Source organism: Hypomesus transpacificus, chromosome 2, assembly GCF_021917145.1.
Source record: "Hypomesus transpacificus isolate Combined female chromosome 2, fHypTra1, whole genome shotgun sequence".
NCBI lineage: Eukaryota > Metazoa > Chordata > Actinopteri > Osmeriformes > Osmeridae > Hypomesus > Hypomesus transpacificus.
Genome location: NC_061061.1, coordinates 14,579,267 through 14,587,957, shown reverse-complemented (window position 1 = coordinate 14,587,957; position 8,691 = coordinate 14,579,267).

Below are 8,691 nucleotides of genomic sequence, written 5' to 3'. Positions count from 1 at the left end.
ATGTGGCTAGCACGACCTGACATGTCTCTGAAGCTGGAGGGGGTCTTGACCTTTGACCCTCAGCTCCAAAACTGGGAGGATGAAAAAAGGGGACAGGGTGGGAGGGTTCACCTCTAAACAAGGGCTTCTGTTTTGACCACTTCAGGAATGTTAGTTCCATAAAAAGATGCCTACTGAGAGTAAGAGAGTAAGAGAGAGAGAAAGAGAGAGAGTAGAGATACTCCACTGTGTGCTTCATGCATTTCACTGATCTTACCAGTATTTCCCAGATTTGTATTGATCCTTTTTTCATGGCTTTTCTGAGGATGTTTGTTATGGGGATGCGTGTGTTTACACAACAACAAAAAATCCCCAAAGAAACCCAATGAAATGCAGCCGTGCAAATTTAGACATTAAACTATGTAAGAGGACCTTGTGAAGGCCTCTTGGCCCAACATCCTCGATTAGAATTCATCAAGTGCTGAGACTGTGACCAATGAGCTTAACAAGGTAGTGTATCAGGGGTTGTCACAGATTTTGCCCCCCCCCACCCCTCCGCCCCAACCCCTATGCTATCTCTACCTCCTCCTTGTTTTCCACCTCCATAATGCAATGTTTACAGCCGTTTTCACCCCCCGAACTGTGGTCATGCGATCGGGCAATAAATTAACCCCTCTGCCCCCACTGAGGGCCCGGCCCTTGTGACTGGCTAGCCAAAGAGCTTCAGTCTAGGAAGCAGAACGGCATTGACAATGCGTGCCATGGGCATTTTAGGAGATAACCTTGCGTTGCAGATTTTTTGTTCCGGACGCAAATCACATCCGTTTGAAAGAAGCTCTACAGAAAGGACCTCTAATCCATTGTGGACTGGAGCCTTGACATGGGGTTTGGAGCGTGCGTCTTGAAAAAGACGAGCACCTGTTTGGCCAAATGTCATCTTTGTGTTCTGCCTGCGATAAGGACACCAGGAAATGAGGCAGCATCTTCAGACAATGTGCTAAGATTGTGAGTGAAGATACCTGTGTGATATATCAGCTGATGACGGCTGTACGGCTAGTTACTGTATAGAGTCCTGTCTGCTCCTAAAGTACACAGGCGACCGATGAAATGTGCCTCTCGTCATGCCTCATCACAAGCCCGTTCTTGGATCACGGAAAAAGAGAGAGGTTTGAGGTCACTCTTTTACCTTGTGTCATGTTTTCTATAGGGAATCACCGACACTAACAGAAGCAATTTCTTCAGCACAGTAATCATACTTAAGATTTTTGATCTTTGGTATCAAGGTTCCTGTAAAATGTATTTTGTGGTCATCGCTGACCAGGTTGAGGGAAAATCAGGAGACCCTTGAAAAGTTTAAGACTGACCCCAGACCTGTAATCTTTGATTGGATCAGCCTACTTCTCCATGTGATTTCCCTGTGACGGAAGCTCCTCAGGTCCTCCAAACACAGGCCATTACCAGCAGAAGCTGGGATAGCCACTAGAAGAACACAACATTGTCATAAGGTCTCATTTGTGCTTGATACTTAACTCTGAGGTGATTTTGGAGTCTGACCCAGAATCAGCTAGCCTGCCTCAAACCTCCTCCTTAATCATTGAGGGTTGAAAATAGAAAACAGACCCTGGAACAGTGTCTGATTGGGCCATCAGGTCAGGTCATTCCAGACGCGGTCGTCGTCCAACTGCTAAACGTGTGCAGGGGTGGAAAAAAAGCAGAATTCCCCTCCCTGCAGTTAAAATCTTAGACGGTGGTCTTTAACGCATTCTGCCCCCCTCCCCCTCCCCCCAGCTCCCTCCCTTCACTCCCAATAAAAAACCCTGACCAACAGTTGACCTTTTACGTTTGCCCCCCCCCCCCCGATCCCCTCTTCCATGCCTCCCTTCCTCTTCTTCTCTCCGTCTTTCCCTCTTACTTGTGGCACCACAACGGGCCAATGAGAGGCAGCAGCTGTGGGGAGGGAGGGAGTGAGGGAGTGAGGGAGGGAGGGAAGGAGGGAGGGAAGGTGTGTGTGTGGGGGGGTTGGGGTCACCGGGGGTCATGGTACTGGTAAAGTCATCGCCGGGACTACGGTGCGGGGCACCGCTTCTCCCTTCAAAGGCAGGGTGGTGACGTACTTTGCAAGGCCTCCCCTCCCACACACACATACACACATGCACACATACAGACACACAACCCTCCCTCACCCATAACCCCCCCCCTTCCCCTCCTGTGGCCCCCTTTGGCCCCGCTGTTCTCTGGCTCTCAGGGGTCGACAGCCGAGGGTTAATAAAGTGATGCCAGGTGTTGGCCAGAGAGACGTATTTTTTTCTCCTTCTTTTTTTACTTAAAAACTCCCATCATACCATACTGGGGGCCCTCATTTCACACTGCTGAAACCTGCTGAGGGATCAAGCTGAACAGTCAGCTTGTCTAGAAGGGTGGCCATGTATGTCAAAATAAAGACACTGTTCAGGTAGCATGCAGTTGCTGAGGTGTGTGTGTATGTGTGTGTGTGAGAGAGACTGTGTGAGAGGATACGTGCGTGTGTGTGCATGTGTGTGTACGTGCGTTAGTGTGTGTGTGTACGTGAGTGTGGGTGTTTGCGTACACTTGTGTGCCAATTCCTTTCAGAACAGAGTAGATAGGAGTCAAAGTGGCCAACTAACTAGCCATGGATAAGAGTGATCCGAAACCTAAATCCTCCACTAGGCAGCCATTCTCCTGGATCAGTGGAGACACAAGCACAAAGTAGATATGAAGTGTGAAGTAACGGAGTACTGGTGTAGTTATAGTAAAAAGCGTGCAAAGGTGAAGGGGGATCTTGTGCCTTGAAACCCTATGGAAGACAAATCCCTGAATGGCTGTGAACTTCAAACCCCAGTGAAGTGGAGTCACTGTGGTGAGAGCAAATGGCCTATGACAACCAGCGTAGAGCGAACAGAGGGAAGCCGTAAGCAAACCAATGCCACTGAGCTGCGAATCTGAAACTAGAGAGGTTTTGCTTTGTATGTGCGCATGTGCCTGTGTGTGTGTGTGTGCACACGCGTGTGAAACGGAAAGAAACGGAACGTTTTTATTTTTGCCTGCACGGGTGGTGTGTCTTTGCACGTATGGACGTAAACCTCCATTGTACAAAAGTCCCCCTCACCTTGCCACGGTGAAACGAAAGGGGCTCCTAATTAACGCTAATTAACGTCAACGACAAGCCAAGGGGCCATTAGTCCCATTAATCCCCCGTTTACATTTTCCCTTCTCTCTGGAACCCTGCTGGCAAATTCTCACCCCAATCATAGAAAGGATACATTGTTAAAGACCCCAGCATCAAAGAAGAGAGCCCCCTCCAGCCAGTCTCCCCATTAGGGAGTGAGACGTGGGCCTGATCCGAACACAACCCTTCATAGTGCCCAAGGACCGGGATGGGAGGGGGGCTCAGAGATTGCCCTCTGGCCCTCCTGAGTTTAGACCCCCTGTCCGATCCATCAATGACTTGTTTGGACCATTTCATGATCCTCTGGCCGTGTAAAAGAAAAAGAAAAGAAAAGAAAAGAAGAAGAAAAGTGGAGCGTGAAAGAGGGTAGTAAAGGATCTAATACTGTAAAAGAGCTGCAGTGTATTGGGCTGTGTTGGGATGGTAGACTCTGTATGTGGGAAAGGGTACAGGGGTGTGTGGGTGTGTGTCTGCATGCATATGTGTTGTGTGTGTGTGTGTGTATGTGTGCGTATGTGCGGTTGTGTGTGTCAGAGGGTTTCTTTGATTATGGAAAGAGGATATTGGGGAGGGGCCTTGGCCTGACTGTGTATTAGCTGTTCTCCTGCCCTGGGGTTGTACAGTGAAAGCTGGGAAGTGGACAGTGAGAGGAGCACTTGTTCAGGAGACCACGGCTTGAATCTGACATTTCCCCAACTAACCACCAAACCACAATGACCCCAGAACAGCAGATAGGCAACATTTCACAAAACCTTTTTGAGACACTGCTTGGTTTATTTCTAGGAACTGCTGAAGTGGGCCAATACTGCTCTGCCATTTCTCCTTTTGGAATAGAAATAGTACATATATTTTAATGTTCTTGATCTTAAAACATGATTTAGGCTACATTTCCATGAAATGTCCTTATTCAAACACATCCAAACATTGTGTCATCCACAAAGACATAGCCTTAAGATGAGGTCATAGTTGAATCATTGATTCTCTGGGACTACATTACCTCTGGAACACATTCTTAAAAGTTATTATCTTCAAGGTTTGACCTCAATTTCCCTCTAAACTTTCCCCTCAGTGCTTAAAGTAACTTTGCACCTCACATCCTTAAATCACTCACTCTTTTCAGATTTATAAAAGCGCACATACTCCTAACGTTTCCTAAGAGTCAAAGTCTTTTTTGTGTCGCCTTTTCACAGCTTGGAAAGTAAACACTATAAATTCCAGCACATAGCCAAGGCACGGAATGTTGTGTTATTTTGCGGCTCTGCGGGTAAGTACAATAGAGAAACAGCTGTCCTGTTCTATTCCTGGTTCTATTCGGGGTCTCAGGGAGCCACTGGAGACCAGGAGCACATGTTCGTTAATGATCAATTACAAAAGCCACAATGGGAGAGTTGGTCACCGAGGTGTTTTTTTTTTGTTGCTTTCAAATCATTTGAATGACCAAACCTTTTGCCGAATGAGTAACCCAAGATGTCTTCTAAGCCTTAATTGATCATGATGAGTCAATCGTTTAAAGGATGAGGGGTTTACTTTTTCTTGTCTGAGACATTGAGAAAATGTTATATAGTCACCTTACAGCAATTATTTTACTTTCTCATTGAAAATGGAGACCTTTCCAAACACAATGATGTTTGTCAGTGAATGGGTTAAAACATTTATTTGGGTTTTCCTGGGGATTAGGAAACCCCACTGTATATCCCCTCACTGTTCTTAAGTCTTTTGAATAGCGCTTAAGGCATTGGTGTTTAGATGAGAATTTGGCTCAGAATTGGTTCTTTACCTCTTTACACTGGACTAACTTATCTGGGAAGGCTTACGCCACATAAGACAAGGCTATTCACAGAATGATGAGGCAGTTAAAACTATGGCTAGGACTCAGTGTGTGAGTATGTGTGTCTGTTTGTTTGTGTTACGTTTCCAAAAGGTTCAATTGCGTTGCGTTACCAAAAGGTTCCCTTAAAGTAGTAAACATCAAGAGAACATTTCAAAAGCTATGAGCACTAAAGCTGTAGGGAGACATTTAAAAAAAAGCTGCCCAGACAAGCTCACACATAAACACAATCACATACATACACACACACAGAAGCACACACACACACACACACACAAACACATAGAGGCACCTATCCCTTTAGGGCAGTCCACAACCCTCCCCCACCCTTGAAACCCGATCTGTCGGCATGCAGCACGGAATTCTCCAATCGCCCTGACTTTTGACCTATGACCTTTTTGGCAGCACACAGAAGAGAAGATAAAGTGTCCAAGCCTCTCTTTTCCCCCTAACACAAAAAATCCCCTGTTCTAGCAGTCCTCCCACACACACACACACACACACACACACATACTGATTGCCATTTGGGACACCACTAGTCTAACTAACACTCATTGGTTCCCGTGAGGCACACAGACATAATGACTCTTGATACGTGGGTAACAGTGTGTAACGTAAGTGTGTGTCAGTCACATAAGAGGCAGCACTTGCATGCACGCTTGCTCGGGCCGGCGTATATCCCAGTAATGCGTGTACACATGTGTGCAACTGAGTCTCCGCATGTGCATCAGTCTCTACATGTCCATGTCTATGTCCGTGTATGTCAGTCACAGTGTCCATCTATATGTGTATCAAAATGTGTAAGTGTGTGTATGTGTGTGTGTGTTCCAGAGGGTGTGAGTCCTCCGTTCCCATAAGGCTGCCCCAGAGGGCCCCCAGTGCGTCTGTAAAACCCTGGAGCACCACCTCTTCTCCCCTCACCATCTGACCACTGCCATTTGTGCATTGTGTGTGTCCGGCGTGACTGCTCCCGTCATTTTTCTCTTTGATTGGACCCTCGCACAATGTAATCAGTGTTACAGCTGTCTCAAAGGCCTCTTGTGCTGTGTCCAAACCATGCCGATCAGACCGATGCGTCCGCACTTCGCTTAAAGTTCCATTCAGGCCCCCGCGACAAACGACAAACTGTCTGGCGAACATGTGTCAGACCACTTGATTTACTGCTTTGTTTGACTGCGATGGACCCTTCTGAACATGGTCTCTCTCTGTGTGTTTCTAAGAATTGCCATGGCCTTAAGCTTGAAATTGTAACGTACAGACTGGAGAGGCGGGCCGTGGTCTCTCAAACGGCGCGTTTGTAGACCTTTCTTTTCTGTATCGTTTTGGAGTAATTGACTTATTATCCATTTAAAACACATTTTAGTTCTTCTAACAAGTCCTGCTGGACCCAAGTCAAACATTAAAATAACATTTGAAAATAGAAATGGAAACTTGGTGAGTTTGAAGCTCAAAAGAGAGATGAGAAATTCCAGGAAACGCCATGTGGTTTGAGTTAGTTTGTTAGTGAGTGGTGTGCCTTCAACTAAGGTAACTCAGTGTGGTGGATCTCTAAACTGTAGCCAATCCATTAACGGAAAGATCCCTTGATCTTTTTCTTTAAACCCTCCACCATGACCGATTAAATGTAGCTGATTTTTACGCCTTTGCTATGGAGGCCATGAGTCCTGAATGGGGACCTGACAGAGAAGCCATCGTGTGCTGTCAATTCAATAGCCTGAGGAGAAAGGAACAAATAACCACCAGACTGGTTAGAGGTGACTGTCCACACTCAGTATGAACATGTCCTCTGGAACTTTAAGGCCAGCCCAACAAATGCAGTGCATACAAGAGAATCACAAACAAAATAAGAGTCACAAACAAAATAAGATAAAGTTGCCGTGAGAAAGAGTCAAAAGCTCCCAAAAATCTCAAAATATTTTGACATTGACAACTGTATTTAACTTCTATTTATGCAGATGTTGGTCAGCGTGACGAAAGGAATTTGACATTTTCGAAAATCCCCATGTCATGGGGTACTTGAAAGGAAAGACACACAATTACAGGCAAAGCCGGTAAGAACTCTTTCCCAAATCACCCCAAACAAAAAATTACTTATGCATCACTTGACTCTTAATACGTGACCCCCAGGACAACAAACCAGGCTTCCCCCTCCTCCTCTTCTCTCCAATAGGGTGTTAAGAACGGTCCCTACTCGCTCCCCCGGGAATGCTGGGAAAGGAAGGCCTCCGCATCTGTCCTCAGCCTCAGGGGGAAAGAGAGAGATTCCTTCACCAGCACCCACCCACCCCCATCCCTAAAGACAGAGAGAGAGATGGAGAGATGGAAAGAGAAGGAAAGGGGTAAAACACAAGGAGAGATGAGGAATTGGAGGATCGAGGGGGGAAGATTGACAAAAAAAGTGAGATAGAGAGACTAGGGGGGTTCAAAACTAAGAAAGAGGGGTACAGAAAGAGAAAGAAATAAGGAAAGAAAAAAAAGAAAGAAAGGAAGAAGGAAAGAAAGAAAGAGGGAGTCTTCTTTATGAAGCCATCCATCACTTCCTCAATAGCTCAGTAGGCAGAAGTGGAGAACCAGGCACCCCAGGCGCTTGCTCAATGGGGCTGGGAGGGTAGAGGGAGGAGAAAAGGTGTAGAGGAGGGAGTAGAGAGAGGGGCAGGGGCCACTACTAGTGAGGTGCTTGCGGGACTGTGATCTTTTGCTCCCTCCCTCCTGTGAAGTCAGCAGGGAAAGTGATTAGGCCAAGCAGTCTCTCCTCCTCCTTCCCTCCTTTTCCTCCCTTCATTACAAGTTGCGACAGATCGCACCTTTCGTGGAAGTTTGTTGTAATTTTCTTTGCATTTCGATGGATTCAAGTTGTGTTTGGCAACTTCCAATATACATCCTAACTCATGCCAATGTGTACAGAAGTTTTTGCTTAAAAGTCTCTTGTCAGCCCCCCCCCCCACACTTTCTCTCTGTCTTTCTCTCCCTTTGTCTCAAACTGAGGTGGGTGTATAAGCTGTCTGATACATTTTGATGGTATGGCATTTATTTTTGTTTCACTATTCAGAAGAATGAGTTGCCTCGCAAACTCCAGGTACCCATCAATGGCAGATTCTCCATCTACCAGTGATGGCCATTGATTAGAAGTGCAAACCAAGCCAGTGTGAACCAAGACTCAGCACTTTCATTTTGACCATTGTGTTGCAGTTTGGTACGAATAAAGAGGTGAATACTTCCTCTAGGCTACAAAACTTTGACTCACTTGTTTTTTTTAAGGTGAGATTGGATTTGGTTGAGTTCCTCAATCCAGAAGAGTTTGAACCAATTGACTGTTAATCAAGGAGTTGTAAGTGTGGGATGGTGTTGACCTGTGCGTGTTCCTCCTGGTCTAGTGGTCCCCTAACATTAAGGTTACAGCCCAGCAGTTTTATTGGCCCTCTAAAGTCATCAGTACTTTGGGATTGGGTGAAAGTCTTCTAATGGAGTCAGTAATTGGTCCAATCTGTTTATTAGGTGTTCTGGTGGTGGGGAACAGCTTTAAGGTATTAAGTAAAGTATACACAACAAGGTAAACAGTGGTGTGTTATGTATAAACAGGTAAATGGTTCAATTAAAAATGAATAGTAATGTACCGTCATTAAATATTGTGTATTATCTGCATAAAAAGTGATGTCATCATCTTCTGTATGCACTGTCATTTATTTTATTTTTTTCT